This window comes from Acinonyx jubatus, chromosome A1 (genome assembly GCF_027475565.1).
Source record: "Acinonyx jubatus isolate Ajub_Pintada_27869175 chromosome A1, VMU_Ajub_asm_v1.0, whole genome shotgun sequence".
In the NCBI taxonomy this organism is placed as follows: Eukaryota; Metazoa; Chordata; class Mammalia; order Carnivora; family Felidae; genus Acinonyx; species Acinonyx jubatus.
In genome coordinates, this window is record NC_069380.1 from 114847993 (window position 1) to 114870819 (window position 22827).

The 22827-nt window shown below is 46.8% G+C and overlaps 1 protein-coding gene across 1 annotated transcript in view; it reads left to right on the forward strand.

Moving 5' to 3' along the window:
• The first annotated feature begins 14140 nt into the window (after nucleotides 1-14140).
• Nucleotides 14141-22827, forward strand: part of CYSTM1 (cysteine rich transmembrane module containing 1) — a 42727-nt gene continuing 34040 nt past the window's right edge. Inside the window, exon 1 of the mRNA XM_053221917.1 lies at nucleotides 14141-14287. The gene's annotated coding sequence lies outside the window, so the exon portion shown is untranslated. The remainder of the gene's footprint in view (nucleotides 14288-22827) is intronic.

Here is a 22827-nt window from a genome sequence, read left to right on the forward strand (position 1 = left end):
CTTCTTGATAAAATATATGTCAGTCACCGAATTGGTTGCTGTCTGTCTCCCCCATAAGGACAGGGATTGGCTCTCAATGACTATCTCCACTGCTCAACACAATGCTTGGCACAGAGGAGACACTCGATAAATACTTGTTGAATGAGTGTGTATCAGAAACCTCTGGTGACCCTCTTCTCATCCTTCTGACCCACCTTTTACTCATCTGGCATCCTGGCAACCAGCTTGGAGCAGGTGGAAGCCCCTGGGCTTAGCTGCCCCCCACAGCTCTTGCCTTCTGCCCACGGCAAGCACCGGGGCCTGCAAGTGTGAGGAGGTTAGGGGCTGGGGTTAGCAGATAGAGGCTCCCTTCTCTGACACTCGGTGGAAGTTTTGAAGTGCACTCAGCAGGTCCCAGCAGACAGAGCCCCCGTTGCCCACAGCACTGACCAGCTCCATAGCACACATGTCCTGGCTTTCTTCCCTTCTCATCCACTGTCCCACTCCACTGTTCCTAGAATCAGTGCTCCCTAGAGCAGTGCTCCACTGCTCCCTAGAATCAAGTCCCTAGAGGTGACTTGCAAGCAAGCCCTTCTTCTGCCTCCTCTACCCTGCAAGGAGGTAGCAGGGGTGGAAAAGAGCCCAGATTAAAATAAAACAAATATATGGAGCTTATAGTCTAGTGGGAGAGACGAATGAGAATTTGAAAAAGAAAACAAAATTTAAATACCTACAGGTGAAGGGATAGATTTTTCAACAAATGGTACCGGAGTAACGGAATATCCAACTGGAAAACAGTGGATCTCAATCCTTACTTCCCAACATACTTGAAATACATCCAAGAACTAAAGATTTAACAAAGAAAAACTATACAACTTCCAGAAGAAAGCAGAGGTGAAAATCTACATGACCTTGGGATAGGCAGAGTTTTCTTAGATCACAGGTAGAACCAATCATAAAAAAGGGAGGAGAGACAGCATTATATGTCACAGAGTGGAAAAGAGTTTTGCAATTCATATTTTTGACAATAATCTGCATCTACAACATACGGAGAAATATATAAATAAAAAGAAAGCAAACAACCAAATTAAAATACGGCAAAAGATTTTTAAAAATACTTTAAAGGAAGATATACAAATATTCGTAAGTACTTGAAAAATTTGTTCAGTGTTATTAGCCATTAGGGAAATATAAATTAAAACCACAATGAAATGACACCATACACCCATTAGAATGGCTAAAATTGAAAACACTGGTAATAAGTGTTGACAAGGATGTGGACCAACTGGAATTCTCACACACTGCTGGTAAGAGTGTGAAATGGAAAAACACTTTGGAAAAAAGGTTGGCAGTATCTTATAAAATTAAACATACACTTACCATCTTATAGTTCTCCATCATATATCCAGTGTAGTTATTTACCCGAAGGTAATAAAAATGGGTGTCTACACAAAGACTTGCATGCAAATTGTCAAAATAGCTTTATTCATAATAGCCCCAAACTGGAAATGGCCCGGGTGTCCATCAACAGGCCAATAGATATATTGTGGAATATTCATACTCAGTAATAAAGACACAAATACTGATAAGTGCTACAACATGACTAAACCTGCAAAACATTATGCTGACTGAAAGCAGCCAGACAGAAGAGTACAACCTTGTGATTACATTTAAATGAAGTTCTAGAACAAGCAAAATGGAGCTATGGGAACAGGAAGTAGAGCAGTGGTTGTCTGGGGCTGGCCATAAGTGGGTACAGAATACTGACTGGAAAGAGGGATCAGGAAAATTATACAAGTTATGGAAATACTCTGTATCTTAAGTCGAGTGGTGGATATATGGATATGGGTCATAACTCCTCTAACTGTGAACTTAAACAGATGCCTTTTGTTTATGCAAGTTATACGTCAATAAGGCTGATTTTATTTTTATTTCTTTTAACGTTTTATATATTTTTGAGACAGAGAGAGACAGAGCATGAACGGGGAAGGGGCAGAGAGAGAGGGAGACACAGAATCGGAAGCAGGCTCCAGGCTCCGAGCCATCAGCCCAGAGCCCGACGCGGGGCTCGAACTCACGGACCGTGAGATGGTGACCTGAGTCGAAGTCAGACGCTTAACCGACTGAGCCACCCAGACGCCCCAATAAGGCTGATTTTAAACAAGAAGTAGTGATCGCTTGTGATAAGTGTTCCAGAGGGAAGATATTATGGTATTATAAGAGAGGAAAATGGGGAAGAAAGACTACTTCTGATGGCTGGGCAAGGAAGTTCTCTTCAGGAGGTGATACTAGAGCAGAGATCTCAATGTTAAGATGGAGACACCCAGGGAAAGATCTAGGGGAGGGCATTCGAGGAAAAGGTCCCCTCAGGAACAAAGACCCAGAATCAGGAAGGAGTTTGGTGCTCTTGGCCACAGTCCCCAGGCCAGTGTGACTGGGTGAAGTGGCTGGGGCAGAGTGCAAGGAGACTGGGTGGAGAGGTGGGCAGGAGCCTGATCCTGAAGGACTTTATCAGCCCTGATAAAGGTTTGGAATTTGAAATGGATAAAATGCACACGGTCTAGTGGGGCAGAAACACAGAAGCAAATAAAAGCAATACAGGGTTATGGGTGATATATTTGGGGTGTGTACAGAAATAACGGAGGGAGTAGTCAGAACTGGGAACCTGGGAACATCTGGGAAGGCGTCCTAGAGGAGGTGACATTTCGGTTGAGGTTTAAGGAAGAGTAGCAGAGGGGAAAGGATATCGCAGGGGAGGGAACTGTGTCCATAGAAATCCAGAGGTGCACAGCCCCACGGAACATTCAAGACCTGAGCATAACGTAAGTTTAGTTGGAGTTTTCCCTGTAGGAACAGAAGTGGCAGGAGATCTGAGGTTGTAGGGAGAGGGGCTTTTGAGTCCTGCAGAGGATGGAAAACCCCGAAAGAATTTTAAGTAAGGGAGTATTAGGGCCAGGTTTACATTTCTTTAAAAGTTTATGAAACGTTTTTTTAAGTTGAGTGTGGGTAGAGAGGGAGAGAGAGAGAATCCTAAGCAGGCTCTGCACATCAGTGCAAAGCCCAATACAGGGTTTGAACCCACAAACTGTGAGATCAGGACATGACCTCAGCTGAGATCAAGGGTCTGAGCCACCCAGGAACCCCCAGGTTTACATATCAGATCAAGACGTCCAGAATGGGCAGGCTTGGAAAGCAAGACCACTGTTTCTGGAGTGAGATCAAGGGAAGGCCCGAACAGGAGCAGGTGGTAAACGGTGAAGGGCCTCACTCTGCTACGAGGTGACTGGGCCTGTCCTGAAGCTGGGAGACTTCCTGGTTTCTGGCTTTGAGGACTGGCTTCCCTGGGGGACGATGATCTGGTTAAGTAGGACAGGTCAGGAGAAACAGGTTGAGGAAAAGATCTGCAGTTTGAGGCGCCAGAGGGTCCTAAATGCTAACTTCGATGTGTGCCTGCTCCCTCGGAAGGCTTGTTACTTGAAGATGCCTAGGCCCTGGCCCCAGTGAGTCAGAAGCAGTGGGTCTAGAATGGAGCCCAGGAATGTGTATGTGTACAAAGCGCCAAGTGCCACACCCAGTCTGATGCTGGTAGACTTCATACCTACAGAGCTGCCGTTTTGGCCTCTCCAGGTGCCTGGGGCAGGAGGCAGGACAAGCACATTCTCATCTGGACTTTGGCCAAAGCAGTTCAGAAATTCAGGCAAAGGTGACATCTAAAAGAAGGCTCTGGATGTAATGGGATCAAAGGTAGCTTGTTATCTTCGTTGCTGCAACTAAAGAATTACAATAAAGTGGCCCTGGTCATCACGTGTAACTCCTGATTATGTGTCCAAGATGCCTCAGAAACTAGCGGTCAGGCCAAGACTGAGCCTATGTGTGCGTATGTATCCTCTCCTAGGTTGTGGATGGCAGGGCGTGACGGGGATTCATGGAGTCCATGGGGAAGTCTGTGTGAGTTCTGTGCAAAGAGAGCAGCTTTTACTGTGTGCACCCACCAACCTTCACTACAGCTTGATGTGCTCAGTCCTGTTATTATTTCCATTTTACAGATGAGAAAACTGAGACCTAAAAAGGTTTAGTAAATTGTTCTGGGTCCCAAGGCCAGGATGCTGATGAACCAGGGCTGGAAGACAGGTCTCTGGACCCTCCTAATCATAGCAGTGCCCTCGCCTCCACAAGTGGGAAAAGTCACTTCATTTGCTTTAATTTAAAAAAAAAATTTTTTTAACATATATTTATTTTTGAGAGAGAGAGAGACACAGAATGTGAGCATGGGAGCGGCAGAGGGGGGCAGGGGGAGACAAAGAATCTGAAACAGGCTCCAGGCTCTGAGCTGTCAGCACAGGGCCCCACACGGGGCTCAAACCCACAAACCAGGAGATCATGACCTGAGCCAAAGTTGGACACTTAACCGACCGAGCCATGCAGGCGCCCCAGGTCACTTCATTCCTTAATCTTAAATGATCTTCCAAGCAAGGGAGCAAGGCAGAGTACAAGTTTTCTCTGTCTCATCCTGTTCAGAAAGTATCTAGGCCTTTACTTTAAAAGGCTCCCAGGGCCTAGAGGAGCTGGGATTGAAAGCCTCATGGTACAGACAGAGGTATGAGGTCCCAGCCAGGAGCACTTGCCTGATCTTCTAAGGTTCTCACGGCAGTGCCACATGCTTCCAGCAACAGAAGGAGGCGGCAGCAGCAAATCTGTCCCCAGTGCACCACAGTACTGTTTGGCTATGATGAAATACTCATGGCATATGGCTGCAAAGTTACTATCTTGAGAGCGGGCAGAAATGGGATTTTTCATGTGCCAGATTTCACTCCCTCTCTGAAACAATTCTTGTAGTAAACAGAGGTTTTCTGATCTTGTTAAGATCTGGAGGATGGGAATTCCTTTACACTTTTTAAGTAAAACTATTGTCTTAGAGAATTTCATTCTATGGATGGTGCAAATGTTTTTTAAACGTTTGAAGCTCTTCTGTGCTCCCTCCCGCCCCCCTAAAAGCCAGGACAGGAAGAGAAGCTGCCACCAACTCTGTTCTAGCCCCAGACCACCCGGTGATGAGAACTCCCAGTGTCCCCTGCCTGTCAACCCTTGGCAAATGGGGTGGACAAGAGGAAAGGCTTGCTGAGCGTGGGAGGCCACAGGGTGGAGGAGGCAAGGAAGGGCCAGGAAGCCAGTAGAATGTGACTTTTAGGAGGAGAATTATTTTGAACCATATCTTGTGTGCTGACAGCATAATGATCATTATTAGGACCTCAGATGTAACACGAAGCCCGCCCTGAAGTTAAATTTTCCCTTTCAGATAAGCGTGGCCTGTCAACCCACCACAGGATGGTTCTATGCCAACCTCCTCCACATGGTGGGGGAGGGGGGAGGTTGGAATGTTCCAGCTGCTTCCTCACTCTTACCTTTCATTAAGGACTTTGTTTTTTTTTTAGTAAACAAGGCGTCGTTTTTCTACCTTAGTCTTCTAAAATCAACCTGAGAAATACTTTGTGCAAGGATCACAGCTGTTTTTGCAGCTTTCTGCCCACATTTAGTTTCGGAGCTGCTATCTGGACTCTTACCTCCCCAGAGACCCTCCTGGACACAGTGTGACCTCTAGTAGAGGGACAGACCCAGGGCCTGAATTACACCCAGGCAGATTGTTTCTGGTTTTCACAGTATTTTAAAAATTAGTTTTCACATCAAAATCCTGTTTGCTGGCTCCTCTTGAAAAGTCAGAAAACCTAGCTATGGTGGGCCACATTTCCCTGTGACATGTGGCTGGATCTGCATAAGAGTGGCTCCCTTTGCACAGAGGTTGTTCTCCAGTTTGCCATAGTCCCCACCACTCTCCATCATCCCCCCCATCCACACCCTAAGAGAGGGTAGTGGTTAAAAGGCAAATATGGAGATACGAGTTTCAGTCTTGACCCTACCACTTACTTTCCATGGCCCCTTGAGTAGGTGTCTGCATCTCTCTGATGCCTGTTTTTAATCCCTAGGAAGAAGAGAATAATGCAGTTAAGGTGTGAAGAGCAGAGACAGAAAGTCTAGGCTAGAGGAGGTACTCACTGAGACTTTGCCAGGTTTGTTTGTTGGTGTCTATTTCCTGTCAATAACAGAGGCCACTGGAAGATGCATACAAATGGACACACCTATTACACACGCAAGCTTCATATATGCAAGCATTCTCTAAATTTGTTTTGTTTATTCCTGCATCCCCAGAGCTTAGGATAGTCCCCGGCACATGGTAGACACTTAGCAAATGCACTAAATGAATATGTGGGTTTATGTTGCCCTGAGTTTTCATGCTTCATATGTCATGACCTAAATTATTATTAGCAGTCCATTTTATATGTATAAATGCAAATGGACACATAGGTTGGCATATTTCAGGGCTTTTCTTCAGAGCCATCGATGGGAACTTTATTGCAATAATCCCCTGAGTCACCATCTAGGAGAAAAATGTGTTTTCCTCCAGGACTGGGATCCCAAGATCATTGTCCGATACCAGGTCACTTGAGGAATCAGTGCTCCAAAAAGTCACAATTAAAAATGCACACATTTATGTGATGCTTCTTGAGAACTTCTTGAGGTACTGTACCAACATTTAAAGCATTAAGTGCTCCCTGAAGCACTTTCCTCAGAAACAATACTTCAGAGAGGAGAGTGCACTTAGCTAAAACCAATGGCGGGTTCTATGCCATGTCTCAACAAGGCTAAAACCTCTGAGTGCTGGAATTTGCTCCCCATCGGATGCAACCTTCCCGGAAATACAGAAGATGGGTTGACTACCAACTGGATTCAGTGTTAGCTTATTGGACTGTTGTATTACTTTTGTCTACAGGAGCCTTTCATAAGCTTGTGGCTTGGGTATTTGTGGCCTGTAGGGGTCAGCTGTGTTTTTTGTCTGCTTGGCATCCATGCTTCCTAGTTTTGGTAACTAAACTTCAATTTTCCTAGGGAAGCCATTGTTTGCACACTTTCAACTGTGGAATTGGGTGGTGGCTAACGCCACCCCCAGCTCCAGAGGAGAGCATGGAAGTAGCCAAGGTATCACATCTCTTGGTTCCAGCCACACATTCAGAAAAAAGCAAGTTACCCAAAGCCAGTGCAAACACTAAGACGCCAATGTGTGTGGGGGAGGGGGGGTGGAGGGGGAGGGGGTGGGGCACACCTGAGGGGGTTGCAGTCGGTTAAGCCTCTGACTTTTGATTTCAGCTCAGGTCATGATCTCATGGTAGTGGGATTGAGCATGAGGCTCTGTGCTGAGCATGGAGCCTGCTTAGGATTCTCTCTCTCTTTCTCTCTCTCTCTCTCTCTCTCTCTCCCTCTCTCTCTCTCTCTCTCTCTCCCCCCTCTGGCCCTCCCCCGTCTGCACGCACACTCTCAAGATAAATAAAAAGAATTAAAAAAAAAAAAAAAAGAACTCCAAACTGGAGCTTTTCTTAAGACTATTGGGAAAGAGGGGCACCTGGGTGGCTTAGTTGGTTAAGAGTCTGACTCTTGGTTTCGACTTAGGTGATGATTTCACAGTTCGTGAGATGGAGCCCCACATCCAGCTATGTGCTGATAGCACAGAGTCTGCTTGGGATTCTCTTTCTCCTTCGCTCTCTGCCCCTCCCCTGCTCTCTCTCTCTCTCAAAATAAATAAATAAACTTTTTTAAAAAATTAAAAAAAAAAAAGACCATTGGGAAAGGTAATCCTTTTTGCTTGCTGGGACTTTTTGCTGTGAGAATATAATTCTGACTCTGCCAGAGGCACTGCTGGAGAATGTAGAGAGACAGAGCAAGAGAGGAGATTCCTTGGGACAATGGTGACAGTGTTTGAATGCCTGGATCCAGCTTTACCTGAAGCTCAGATTCACCTCTGGATTTTTGGTTTCATGAGCCAATAAATAAAATCTCTCTCCTTTTTTTTTTTTTTTGAGAGAGAGAGAAGGTGCAAGTGAGTGAGGGGCAGAGAGAGAGAGAGAGAAAGATATATAGAGAAGAAGTGGGGCTCGTGTTTACCTGAAGAGGGGCTTGAGCTCACCGGAAGTGTGACTGAGACTCATGAACAGTGAAATCATGACCTGAGCCGAATCTGAGTCAGATGCTTTAACAATTGAGTCACCTAGGCACCCTCCCTCTCCTTCTTTCTTAAACCAATTTGAATAGCATTTTAGTCAATTGCAGTGGAGATATTCTTAAATAACAAATTAGAATTTGAAAATGTAGGTCAGAAAAGGAGGCACAAAAGTGTGAGACCCATCGCTCAGATAAAAACCAAAAACCATGATCCACGGCCAGAAGCAAAGTGATGAGTTTGCCTCTTTTTCCTTGACATGGACCTCAAATTCCATTAGACTCTGGCAGAGCAGTGAGCTAAGAAACAGTAGAAGAAGCATAATTTTTTTCTCATTTCTTTAATACCCTGACACACACACACATACAAAGAATCTGGTCATCTTGCGCTGGATTTTGTGCTTGTGCTGGCCACATTCACTGGCTTTCCTTTCACATGTGTTCATTTGTCTGCTCCCATAATGGGAAGACATTGAAATAAACCAGAGGCCAGGTCTTAGTGGACTTTTCCAGTGTTTTAAAACTCTCTGAACTTGGGGCGCCTGGGTGGCTCAGTCAGTTAAGCATCCAACTCTTGCTTTCGGCTCAGGTCATGATCGCAGGCTCAGGTCATTATCTCACAGTTTATGAGCATTCCTTAGGATGCTCTCTCTCCCTCTCTCTCTGCCCCTCCCCCACTCACACTCTCTCTGTCCCTCTGAAAACATAAATGAACATTAAAAAAAAAAACCTCTTTGTTCTTGACGTAGAGGAATCCCACTAGCATTTGCCATTAAGCCTGTGAGCTCTAGAAAGATGTCATTCAGCTTGCACAGCACGTAGAGAAGTTCGTTTCATAGAGTTACTGAGCACTTCTGCATGCCAGGCTCCAACTTCCACAAATCCATGAGCTATTGGTGGCAGGCTTTCTCTTTTTGAGGAAGCCTTGTTTCCAGTCCTTGGTCAGCTCTTCTTTACCCTTTGCGGCTGCATCTTTGCCGTGGTTGCCCTTTACCTTCTGACCAGCCTGAATTCTGCTGCCCAATGATTCTTTACAAAAGACTGCATCCCATCCCCATTTCCTGCTTCAAGGAGCTCCAGTGGCTCCCTGTAGTTTTCATATTGAATGTATACTCTTCTTCCTGGCCTCGGATAAAGCTAATACCAAGAATAAAAGCTAACCACTTGGAGCATTTACTGCATGCTGGGCACTGTGCTACGGTTTCACATGCATTATCTCATTTAATTCTCAAAATGATGCTATGGTTATTAATGTTATCCCTATTTTTTCCCAGATGAGGAAACTGATACATAGAGAGGTTGAGTAACTTGCTTAAGTCACATGAACAGTAAGTGATGGAGTCCAAATGCAACCTGTCACTCCAGCTCCAAAGCCCATGTTCCTGCCAGAAGATTCTGCTCTCTCCAAGGCTCTTCCACAATCTGCTCTGTCTCTACCTTACTTCTCACAACTCTACCATTTCCTTGGTCCACTTAGGCTGGTCTTACAGTTGTGCCCACTGTTCTGTGATTTTGTTGTCTTTGCTTGGTTGTTTAGCCATTCATTCATTCACTCATTCACTCATTCAGCAAATATTTACTGAGCCCCTGTCCCAGGCGCTCATGTCATCTGGATGACAGGACCAAGATTAAGAATGCTCTCTTTTCTCCCCCTTCTCCAAATCCTGCCTTTCAAGGCTCTTCTCCACACCCTGCCTTTTGTGTATCCCAGCTTGGCCAATGTAGCTGGCATGGCCTCCCTCTCCTTGAATGCTGCGGGCACAGAAGGGCATGACCACCTAGTTGAGCATTCAACTTCACAGGGTTCCTCCAGGTCTCATGCGATCTTGCTGTCCCATCAGGAGGCAGATGCCTGGAGGACAAGGTGAGGGAACACCTTTCCTTTAGTATCTATCACAGCATTGAGTACACATTAGGCATCTAAAGAAATATTTTTGCATCCAATTGTTGAGTGAACAAATGGGATACAGGGAAATATGATGGTTTTTAAAATGGCCTTGTGAAGGGGCACCTGGCTGGCCCAGTTGATAGAGCGTGTGACTCTTGATCTCAGGGTTGTGAGCTCAAGCCACACACTGGGAGTAGAGCCTACTTAAAAAAGGAAAAAAAAAAAAAAAGTGAAATAAAAGGACCTTGTGAAAAATCTTGAATCTGGATTCTTCTTTTGATCAAGAATTCACGTAAAGTTTATGATATTCTTATGAGGTAGGTGTTATTAGCTCCCTTTTACAGATTAGATTGAGGCTCAGAGAAAATGGGTAACTTGCCCAAGTTCACAAAATGGATAAATCTCAGAGCACAGGCTCCCAACCACTGCATCATGCCTGCCTCTGCCATCCTTAGAAGATGGTTCTCCTGAATTCATAAATGTGGAAAAGCCATTGTAGTTTCTGTGGCTAATGAACTTTTACCGAAAATATGCTTTGTCAGGGCCTTCTACACAGACATTTTTCTTTATCTCTAGGGATGGAAGGAGGCTCACTGCTGTTGTAAAGAAACTTGGTAAAATTCCAGCAACTTCTACCACTGGCCCCACTGCTGAGTCCTGGGACTTGAGGTCAAATTCTAGAAAAGCGCCACATAGGATGTACTCCCTGGCCACGTCTCTCTGGTCCTTGGATGCTGCCAGCAACACTCTTGGGGTTTGGACTCACATGAGAGCACTTCTTTACCGTGGAGGTGGGGGTGGGGGTGGGGAATGTTCTGTTTTTCTTTTGATAGCCAGGCCCTCTCACTCCCAACCAACCCAGTAAAATGGGAGGGGCCTTACTGAAACCTGTCTCATCATCTCTTCCTCCCCAGCATAACCCCCACGCGTCCCAGCTGGCATGAGAAACTTTCTTCCCTTTTCAGGCAGTTATCCCTGCCTTATACTCCCATCTTCACCTTGCCCTGCCCTCATTAGAATTTCAGAGGCATATGCTTGCCCCCTAAGGGCCTGGAAAATTTTCCAGCCAAAAAAGTCTTACTGTCAGAGTGTAGTTATGGACATGCGGTCTCTGGTCTTCCCTCAGCATCAGTGTTCTCTGAAGGGTAGATCTTGCCCCCTGATGGTCCAAATATCATTTGGGGGTGTGCCTGAATGATCTTCATTCCTCAGAGGCCAACAGACAATGCTGTGTTTCCCTACCAACCTTGGAAAGACACTGGAATCACTCAGCATTCCTTCTCAAAATGCTGTTCACACCCCTTCTTGGATCTCTCTTCATCTTGCCCTCTCTTTCAGCAACCCTTTCCCAAACCACTGCTGCTTCTCCTTCCTCTCCAAGTCCTTCTTTGTCTCAGTTCCCAGCACGTTTCCTTCCACCATATCCTTCAAACTTCATTCTGGCCCAACTCTATCCCTGCCCTACCTGATGTCCAGTTGGAGTTCCCTTCCTCAGCTCTGCATACACCCCAGGTCTGGTTGCCCCTGCCCTGCTCCCAGTATCTTCCTGCCCACTGATCTCTGCCCCTTGGAACCTGGGCTGATGTTTTCAATCTCCTCTATTAGTACAACTCTTTCTGTCTGAAGCTATGGGTTTTTTTTCCTACCTTTCACAACTGTCTTTCCCCCCATTTATATGTGTTCCTCTGAAAAATAAATGTATGGGGGGGTGGCGCCTGGGTGGCTCAGTAGGTGAAGCGTCCTACTTTTGATCTTGGCTCAGGTCATGATCTTGAGGTTCGTGAGTTCAAGCCCTGTATCAGGCTCTGCGCTGACAGTGTGGAGCCTGCTTGGGATTCTCTCTGTCCCCCTCTCTCTCTGCCCCTCCCCACTGGTGTACTCCTGCTCTCTCTCTCCAAAATAAATAAACTTCAAAAATAAAAATAAGTGTATCAAAGTAAAAAAGTATCGCTTAAACACAACTATCAAGTAAATAATAAACAGTACAGGTGGTATTTTAATATGAGACACATTACCCATAAACTCCTGATCTTCAATGCCTTAGTCAGCTGGGCATTTGCCAAAAGGTGCTCACTATAAACTGATGATAAAATAACTTTTTTTGTCTGTTAAATAAAATTCAACTGAGGAAATTTCACTTTTTAAAATGTTTTTATTTATTTTTGAGAGAGAGAGAGACAGAGTGAGCAGGGGAGGGGTAGAGAGAGACACACACAGAATCTGAAGCAGGCTTCAGGCTCTGAGCTGTCAGCACTGACCCCAATTTGGGGCTGGAACTCAGGAGCCATGAGGTCATGACCTGAGCCAAAGTTGGATGCTCAACTGACTGAGCCACTCAGGTACCCTTCAAGTGAGGAAATTTAAAGGTCTAACTGGCTTTATTACATGATTCCAAAATCGGGTAGCATCCCATGTACCAAACAGAGAGGAGTTCTGTTCTATAAAATGGAAGGTTTTATAAAAAGGTGGTTGGGGCAGGAAGTTATTAGCAAAAGAAAGGATAGGATTCTTTCACACCAGGTCACCTTCCTTTAGAAGACTTCCTATAAGGCAGATTACCTCATTTTCCTTTAAAGGATGGAGAGCACCAGGTTACAGATTGCCTCATTGGTGCTGACCAGAAAATTCCTATGTTTATGGCAGAAGTTGAAACTGTAGTTAGGCTACGTTCTTAATCCTCCGTTTTGTGACTTGGCCAAAGTGACACCGTTTAGGGGCTATGGTTTTTATTTTTACAGGTCTAAAATCCCATAGTCTGAGAGGGAAGGACAATGTATATGAAATGTCCATAGCAGTGCAGGGAATGATCCTACAACTTAATTGAAACTCAATCAGGAAGAAGTCAAGTGGTGAGATAAGCAGGGGTTCTCAAACTGCGACCTCCACAGGATGTGAACTTTTCATTTTGAAGCTGATGGTCTAAGCCAGTAGAGGTGTAGGCCTATGGTTATAGCAAGCAAGAGAAGGGCACTGGAGGAAGATCAATTTCTGAAATGACTAACAAAAAAATCTATGCAAGTTGGACTCCTAGGTTTCTCCTCGACTTTGCTCAGGGAGTGTTTTGGTGATTTTCTCTTTCCGTTGGAAGAGAGGAAGGACTTAAGACAGGAAGTCTGAGCCTGAATGAATGAGGTCTTAACCACATTCCGTATCAAAGGCTGCACTACTTGCTGTAAAGTTTATGGGGAAAAGTTGCCGGAGAGCAATCCAGTCAGCCTTAGCCCCGGTCCTTTCCCGTACAGCTCAGGAAATAATCCCCCGAAGTATCTAGACCCAGCAGACACCAGGAGGAGCGGCCTACAACGAACCCTGCCAGAGCAGGATACAACAGGGACCCAAAGCCTGCCTTCCAGGCATCTGCACTGGCGGCGAGAAGATATCATCTGGAGTCTCGGCGAACTGATCCAACCAGAGAGGAGTGTCTGTTGGGAGTCTCAGGTCCAACCCGCCTCGGAGGCGGGAGCGTAGGCGTGGGCAGGGAGGCCAGGCTGGCGTCTCCAGTCCCCACTGCACCGACCGACCCGCAGCGCTCGGTAGGCGCCCGGAGGCCAGGCGGCTGGGGGCGGGGCTCGTGCTGTGACACCGCCCCTCGCCTCGCCCCGCCCCGCGCGCGTTGCCAGGGTGATCAGGTGACTCCGGGCTTGCGGCGCTCGGGGCGGCCGTGACGTCAGGCGCGCCGCTGCTCCTCTCTAGCTTGGTGGCAGGTGCAGTGTATCTGGTGCGGTCTCCTCTGGTCGGATCAGGTCCGGAACAAACCAGTGCCCTACCGGTTGGAGAAGAGAAGAGGTGAGGCGCGGCGGCCGCGGGCCCGACCAGGCTGGGACTAGGGAGCGGGTGAGGTGAGGGCGGGGCCCTTCGGGGGTTTGGCGCGCCCCGAGCTCCCCAAAGAGCGCCCCGAGAGCGGCGGGCACCCGGGCGAGGTGGACTGACTCAGTGTGGGGTGTGCGCAGCGTCCGGGGAGGGGCTGGGAGCCGGCCCAAAGCCCACCCGGGAGCCCCGCCGCTGTTCATCCGGTTGTCGGTCGCGAGCCGCTGGCGGAGGCCGGGAGGGTGGAGATCCTGCGCCGCCCGCCCGTCTTCTGGGCCGTGAACTAAAGGCGCTCAGCATTTCAAGCGGCCTCCCGGTGCCCGGAGTCGGCGTGCTCGGAGCGGGTCTCGCCACACCCCGTCCCGGGGGACTTCTGCGAGAGGCTTGTGCAACTCTTCTCCTTGGGCAACGATTTCTGAGGAGCTGCCGGGGCGGGGGGGGAGGGGGGAGGCTGGTGCCGGGAGGCCGCTTGGGAGCCCCACGAGTGGAAGCAGAGGCCGGCGTATTCAGAGAAAGTGCTTCGGGGAAAAGGAGGGAGTGAATTGGGATCTCAGTGGACCTGTTGGGGTAGGTGAAATCTGAGCAGAGTCCTGAGGGGTGGGGACTAATCTCCCTGCAGCGGTTGGGGGTTGGAAGAAGCTGAGAGAGGGGAAGAGGACCTCTGGAGAAGGGAGGGAGGAAAAAGGGACGTCTGCGGAAGGAGAGCATGAGCTTTGCGCTAGAGGTAAAGGAACGACGACTGTTGGGTGACTGGACCGAGTGCTAGGGCTGTTGGGGGGGGGGGGGGCGGAGTTTGGAGGATTAGGTTAGGACCGGTTAGGAAATATTTTTGAGTGCCCAGCTGAGGGTTTGTGTGCTGTGGGGGAGCCATTGAAGCGTTGGCTGGATTGGGGGTCGGGAGAACACTGGGATGGGGAGACTGAGGGGGCTGTTGCGACAGCCTGGGAAAGAGGTGACCACACCTAGAACTCTGGTCTGATGGGATTCTGCGACCCCTGCTTAGGAAATATTTATAACGGGTGAGGACGAAAGCACCCAGGTGCCTGCCTACACCCGAGCCATTGTTAGCAGATTGAAAAATCCTCAAAGAGAAGGGAAACACCCATTTGCAGTTCATTTTCTTATTCTCTCTCTGTCTTTTTTAAAGATTTTACTTTTCAAAGTAATCGCTACACCCTACGTGGGGCTTCAGCTTACAACCCCAAGGTCAGGAGTCGCTGGCTCTACTGACTGATCTAGCCAGGTGCCCCTCTTGTCTCTTTAGACCAGATTTAATGGTTATGTGTGAGATTGCCTGTCTCATTAAGTGCGGAGGTTGTATTGTCCACAACACTTGGCCTTCAGAGGTTTCACAGTATGGTACAAATGCCTCTGATTCCCAAAGTGAAACCCAACCCCCAAGTGATTGGTAGGAGAGTTAATGGGGGAAATTTATTACAGGATAATCAATGCCCAAAACATGAAAATGGAACATTGGGGAAACTGAAAGGAGTCCCATGCTTTGTTAATTGTAGAACTAAGAGTTCCCCTTTCACATCTATTACCCTCAACTTGTGGGCTTCTCCACCTAAGGCTGTTTAAGTGTTAATTGGATGTTTGTCTTAATTTCCTGAGAAACAAGAAGTTTTGATTATTGAAGAGGAATGATTTGGTGATTTATGGTTTTTCCCAGCTCTGAAATTTACTAATTCTGTGACCACACACACACACACACACACAAATAGCACTGCCATCCTTTATTATTTTAAGTTTATTATTTTGAGAGATTGCTCACACAAGCAGGAGAGGGACAGAGAGAGGGAGAGAGAGAATCCCAAGGTGACAGTGCAGAGTCGGACATGCGGCTCAAACCCACGAACCGTGAGATAGTGCCCTGAGCCGAAATCAGGAGTCTGGGCCCTAACTGACTGAGCCACCCAAGTGCCCCATTTTATACAAAACCTTAACAACTTATGTTTTCTGGAAGGACATGAAATGACTGAACCTTGCTACCAATTTGTTTTGTGTATGTTTGCTGCAGAAAATAGAATTGGACCTCCAGGGATCCTGTCCAGTAAAAGGTGGTTTTGGGAACTGCGGAGAACTTGGGAAGGTGGCCGCAGCTGGTTTGTGTATAAATGTAGAAACCAGCACAGCACTCAAGGGAGGGCAAATCCAGAGTGGTGGCACCTGGGGAAAATAAACTTCACTTCAGATCAGTGACTTCATTCTCTGTAAAAGAAGGCTTAAGATAGGTCACCTGAGCAATGGCTGTTTATCACGCATTAGCATGTACTGAAGAGTTTTTCCTTATAATATTACAAGTGGTAGGGCTTGTTATGATAGTGACTTTTAAAGGTCTTTACAGGAGTCCCATGCTTTACAAGAATCTCTGGAAGTTAGATTTCTTGGCCACTTTTTTAAACCGTTGTTAACCATTTTCTAAATCTCTTCAAAAGTATTTGAACCAGCCAACTAATCATGCTTCCTTTGGAAAGAAACAGCCTCCAACCCCCAAACACTATAACTATGTGCTGTCAGGGCGGTTAAGTAGGCCAAGAGTTTTGGGAAATTTTCCACTTTCATTCACCCGTACCACCCCCACAAGTTTTCCCATTGGTAGAGAATATGACTTCATTGTCAGGAAAAAAAAGTTTGTGTATTTCCCTAAACATAAGCTATGATAGCTCCCAGGGCTGGCTGTTCCTGTGTTGAAGAACAGGAATGCTCTTCTTTAAGGGGCTCTCAGCCAAAGTAAGAAGTAGGGCTGGGGTATAGGCCAGAGACTGAGCCAAGGAGAATTCTCAGTCCTTGGCCTTTGTCACCCAAGGCCCTGGGCAGGGCCCACCATTCTTGGGATGGTAACATTCCTCGACCTTGAAACGGAATAATGGTTAGTACTCCCTTCCCAGAGGTACCAAGGAGAATTAATGAGAGGCTTACATGAAATTAATGTAATTAATTCATTACTTACATTGATGCTCCTCCAAAGCATCAATGTAAGCTCCTCCAAAGCTGAATTTTTTTTTTCTCCACAAGTCGAGAGGTGACAGCGAGGCTAAGGGAAGTCTCCCCGAACTGTTGACAAGCTCCTGTATTTATTAGGTATATGTTATAGGGAAAACATTGCGCAATATGTCAGGGGCTACGTGCCAGTAAGAACTTATAGGAGGCGTGCAAAGAAACAAGGCATTCCCAAGAGTACAAAAGAGCTATTCCATAGATAACATGGTCTCAGGAATTCATGAGCACAGGCAGGACCCAGTCCCTAAATATGCCTTAACTAGATAGTGGTCAGGCCAGAAAGCAGTGTAATGTGTTTCCTATAATCTCCTTAACCAGGACATAGCTATTTGATTTCCTACATATCCCTCTTTTTTTTTTTTTTTTTTTTAAAGAATCTTGTTCATGGGAGTTGAGGAGGGCAATCTGTTGTCATTCATGATGTCTCGAGGAGGCCACTATGGTGTAGATCATTTGGAGGGCCTAGCCAAGTTTTGAGAAACCACAGCCAGATATGCTAAAAACCTGTTTTCTGGGGTTGGTGGCCCTCTGCCATGGCACATTACTTTGGTTACATGTTGATCGCGCTTCTTAAGTTGTCCCCAGGTGACATCATTTGCCTTGGTCACTTGTGGGCATAGTCTCCACTGTTGTCCAGGATGAGGTCTATCCGAAGTCCGGACAATGTCCCATTTTTTCCTGAACGTGTCGATTCTGCCACCTAAAAATCTTCCTCTCAAAGCTATCACTTTCACTTTAGGGTCACCAATTTCGGGTTTGGCTTATCACGTCAGGGTCACCAGTTGTGGGTTCAGCTTTTGGCTTTGTCCAGCAAAGCCAAAGATGGCAAAAAGGATTACTCAAGACTTCACAAGTCAGGGGGCACCTGGATGGCTCAGTCAGTTAAGCATCCGACTCTTGGTTTCAGATCAGGTCACGATCTCGAGGTTCATGGGATCAAGCCCTGCTTCGGGCTCTGTGCTGATAGTGTAGAGCCTGCTTGGGATTCTCCCCCCCCACCGTCTCTCTGCCCCTTCCCTGCTTGTGCTCTCTCTCAAAATAAATAAACTTAAAAAAAAAAAATTTGAAAAAAAAAGACTCCACAAGTCAAGAGAGGTGAGACGGAGACTAAGGGGAGTCTCCCTGAGCTGCTCTCCCTGAAAATTGTAATTCTTGGATGAACGGATGTTTTGAGATTAGTGAAATAAAGAGATGGACATTCTAAATTTTTGTGAAAGCCTCATTCAAACTCTAAGGTGTTTTTATTATTTTTTTCCTGGGGTATTTAGGCTTATCAGTACACTTATAATCAAGATCTGGAGGCCTGAGGGTAAACTCCATGTTTGTGTTTGATAAGGAAATAATTTCAAATGGTTCCCCACTCTTTTCTGCTTCCCTTAGAGTGCCTGGAATAAACCAGTAACCTAGCTGGGTGTGGAGCTTTCTGGAGCTTTTTCTATCCAATATCCTTTCAACTCTAAAGGAGTTAGTTATTAAGTTCATCAGAGGTAAAAGTGGATAATACTCCCTAAATTAAATGAGGAGTGAAATAGTCATCTTTTAAAATTCCCGTGTTCTGTCAGTCCGTTGGTCCTCTTACTCAGTCAGACACTCACATGCTTGCTGACGTGCCCGGGGACTCTATAGAACTATAATATCCATCTCTTAGACTTCTGGCATTTGTTGACTAGGCATGAGGGGAATTCTGACCGGAGAGGCTTGTTTTTCTCAGGCAGCGCTTGGCCAAGGCTGCTAATTGGCTTGGCTATAAAGTGGGAGTCAGCAATTAAACAGCAGCATAGAAGCGAGGGGATTGGGCATGAGTTGACCCTCCGGCCAAAAAGGTTCACACTACTTGGTGTGCTGTTTACAAAGGACTCTTCAAAAGGAAGTGAGCTCACTGACTTCTTAAGTAGGTTTTAGGAGACATAGGTGGAATATTGGTATTGATTGTAGGCTTCAGAACCAGTTAGGAAACTGGATGGATCCTCATTTCTAAAGCCAGGAAGACAAATGGTTTGAATCTAGTCTCTATGGACAGCAAGCCTGTGTATGATTTTGCCGAAAACAAGGGATGATTTATATTTTTGTGAACCCTTTCAATTAAAAGGTTTAAGGGAGTGTTGGTAGTCATGGTGGGAGGAGAGTTTGATCTGAGTTTACTCCCTGGGGAGTAATGCTGTATTCATAGTGCCTATCTTTAGTTCTCCAGTTTATGCTGAAAGAATCATTAGTCCCCAGAGAGTTGTTCAAAATACATCATTACTGAAAACTATCAGACCACGTGCTCATTGTGCAAAGAAAGATAGGGATGGGGAACAATTAACTGTAAAGTTATTTGGGAAGGCGACCACCTGGGAGGAGGTGCTAGACTTCTGCCGCTTGACATTGTTGATGCCGCCTGCAGTACTTTACCAGTCAGCTTTCAGTGTCAGGACCTGGGGCAGGATCATTTGGGGAGCATATGTCAACTCACAACTTCGAGATCAGGAGTGCTGTGTTCCACTGAGTGAGCCAGCTGGGCGCCCTGTCCTTATCTTGACTATTGTAAATAATGCTGCAGTAAACATAGGGGTGCATTTATCTTTTCAAATTAGTTTTTGGTTGGTTGGTTGGTTTGGTTTGGTTTTCTTTGGGTAAATACCCAGTGGTGGAATTACTGGATCATATGGTAATTCTCTTTTTACCTTAAGGAACCTTCATACTGTTTTTCACAGTGGCTGTACCAGTTTATATTCCCACCAAGAGTACACAAGGGCTCCTTTCCACATCCTCACCCCCACTTCTTGTTACTTGTCTGATTCCAGCCATTCTGATGGGTGTAAGGTGCTGTTTGTTTGTGGTTTTGATTTGCTTTTCCCTGATAATTAGTGACATTGAGCATCTTTTCATGTGTCGGCCATCTGTATGTCGTCCTTGGAAAAATGTCTGTTTAGATCATCTGCCCATTTTTTAATTGGATTTGTTTTTCTGCTGTTGAGTTGTATAAGATTGATCTGTCTATATATTTTAAAGATCTTTATATTTTGGATATTAACCCTTTATTGGATCAATCATTTGCACGTATCTTCTCCCGTCAGCAGGTTTTGTTGATGGTTTCTTTTGTTGTGCAAAAGCTTTTTATTTTGGTGTAGTCCCAATAGTTTAATTTTGCTTTTGTTTTCCTTGCTTGAGGAGACGCATCATAGAAAAATGTTCCTATGACCAATGTCAAATAAATTACTGCCTTAAAAAAAATAATAAAAAATTTAGGGGCACCTGGGTGGCTCAGTAGGTTAAGTGTCCCAACTTCGGCTCAGGTCATGATCTCAGTTTGTGAGTTCGAGCCCTGTGTTGGTCTCTGTGCTGATAGCTTAGAGCCTGGCCTGCTTTGTATTCTCTGTCTTTCTCCCTCTCCCTCCCTCCCTCCCTCCCTCCCTCCCTCCTCCCTCCCTCCTCCCTCCCTCCCTCCCTCCCTCCCTCCCTCCCTCCCTCCCTCTCCCTCCCTCCCTCCCTCCCTCTCCCTCCCTCCCTCCCTCCCTCCCTCTCTCTCCCTCCCTCTCTCTCCCTCCCTCTCTCTCCCTCCCTCTCTCTCTCTCCCTCCCTCTCTCTCTCTCCCTCTCTCCCTCCCTCTCTCCCTCCCTCCCTCCCTCCCTCTCTCCCTCCCTCTCTCCCTCCCTCTCTCTCTCTCTCTCTCCCTCTGTCTCCCTCTCTCTCTCCCCTCTCTCTCCCTTTCTCTCCCTCCCTCTTTCTCGTTCTCTCTCTCTTTTTTTCTCTCTCTCTCTCTTTCTCTCTCTCCCTCTCTATCTCCTTCTCTCCCTCTCTATCTCCTTCTCTCCCTCTCTCCCTCCCTCCCTCCCTCCCTCTCTCCCCCTCTCCCTCCCTCCCTCTCCCCCTCTCCCCCTCTCCCTCCCTCTCCCTCCCTCTCCCTCCCTCTCCCTCCCTCTCCCTCCCTCTCCCTCCCTCTCCCTCCCTCTCCCTCCCTCTCCCTCCCTCTCCCTCCCTCTCCCTCCCTCTCCCTCCCTCTCTCCCTCTCCCCCTCTCCCTCTCCCCCTCTCTCTCCCTCCCCCTCTCCCTCTCCCCCTCTCTCTCCCTCTCCCTCTCCCTCTCCCTCTCTCTCTCCCTCCCTCTCTCTCACTCCCTCCCTCTCTCTCCCTCCCTCCCTCCCCCTCCCTCCCTCTCTCTCCTCTGCCCCCACTCATGTTCTCTTTGTCTCTCAAGAGTAAACATTAAAAAAAAATATTGCATATGTTTTCTTTTAGTTTTATGGTTTCTGGTCTCACATTTAAGTCTGTAATCCACTTTGAGTATTTTTGTGTATGGTAAGAGATTGGTCCAGTCTCATTCTTTTGCATGTAGCTGTCCAATTTTCCCAGCACCAAAAGACCAGACAGTCTTTTCCCCATTGTATATTCTTGCCTCCTTTGTCGTAGATTAATTGACCATATAAGCGTTTGTTTCTGGGTGGATGCAGTTTTTTTGTTTGGTTTGGTTTTGTTTGGTTTTTAACTCATGAGTATCTTACACTACTTTGAGCCCCTTGTCGTCCTCATACACAGTAGCTCTTTGTGGATGTTAGTGACGGAAATCTTGGAGTTACCTAGCATTTGTTTTTTCTAGCCTTTGTTGGCCTTGATGTCTATGGCTCTAAAGTTAGAAAGATGAAGAAAGGAGGGGAGAGACGTCGCTGCCTTGGGACGGTAAGGTCTGGTCGGCAGCCCACGTTGGCACATGGCAGGCAGCAGTGTCTCTTGCTGGTGTGAAGGGAGATTCCCTCCTGCCCATTAAGAGGCACCCCACAGCTCTGGCTAGGCTGCTGCTTTTCTCAGAGGGTCATGAGAGCGTGCTAATGGCAGAGCAAAGCCCTGACTGGCCTGGTAGCCGGCAGGAACCAGGAGTGCTTAGTTAAATTGCCAGCACATTAAGCTGTAGGGGCCTCTTTCTGAGCCATCAGGATTTCAGGTTTCCCACAAAGCCTAATCTAATGCTCTGGGAGGGGGCAGGGGAGCCAGTCTTTCTGGGGCTGTGCTGGTGGGGGACCTGGCCTGGGAAGTGGCCTTGTCAGGCTTGTTGAGAGGGATGGACCTGTCCCTTTTTAGTGTGTCCTCTCAACTTGGCAGGGGGCAGAGCTGGGCTCTTTTCCCTCTCTCCCACTGTAACCTATCCTTTCATGTCCCCAACTCACTTTCTGTGTTAATAGCTTTTTTCCTCTTTTTCTGTCCCTTCTGTTCACTGCCGCTTTCTCTTTCCATGCTCCCTCTTGCTGGGCCTCATTTTCTCTCCATTGTCACTTTGAGGGCTGGCTATTTGAAGTTCCGGGAGTTACAATGCTGTCCCATATGTCCCAGTGACTAGATTTAATTCAGAGGTCCCCAACCTTTTTTTCTGAGGAGGAGCCAACCTTTACTTCCCCACTGGCTTTCAGATAGCATCTTAGCTCGGTTACTGACCAGACTCCCTGAGCTGAGTGGTTGGGTGAGGTGGAGGTGTCTTTTCCCCACTTGGGGGTCCCAGTGGTGTGGGGAGGGAGTTGTCAGGATTTGCTGGCATTGTTGGGAGCTATCACAGAAGCTGAGGTCCACCCTTGGGGAGTCCTTCGAGAAGCTGAAATCCTACATCCAGGCAGACCTGTGGTTTCTGCAGAGAACCCTATATGAGCAATAAAGGCTGGAAAGGGGGTCCTTGGTGAGGCGATCCTGGAAGCCATGAGACCATTTGCAGCTGTGGATTCTGCTCTGGAGCTGGGGTTTTCCATGTGGCAACTGGAACAGAGTGTTTTCTCACTGGTAGTTTAGATGGTTGTTGGAAGCATGGCTTTCCGTTTAGTGAGTTAGGAGATGGATTCTTTTCTCCTAAAAGCCATGTGGCAGACTTTACCCAAAGATGATCAGCAGGGGTTTTAACTTTTATTGTCAAATATGTGTGGAAATTACATATAACAAAAAAGTACAGTTGAATGAATAATTATATTCATTAATATAACTGTAATGTATTCAAGTTTAGAAATAGAACTTTATTTTTAAACCCAAATGGGGTAATAGAATGCGTTGTGTTGCAATTTGCTGTTTTGAGTCTGTCGGCGTTTTTCCATATCAGCGCATGTAATTCTGCCTCATTCTTAAAGGCCAGATAGCGATGCCGTGGTT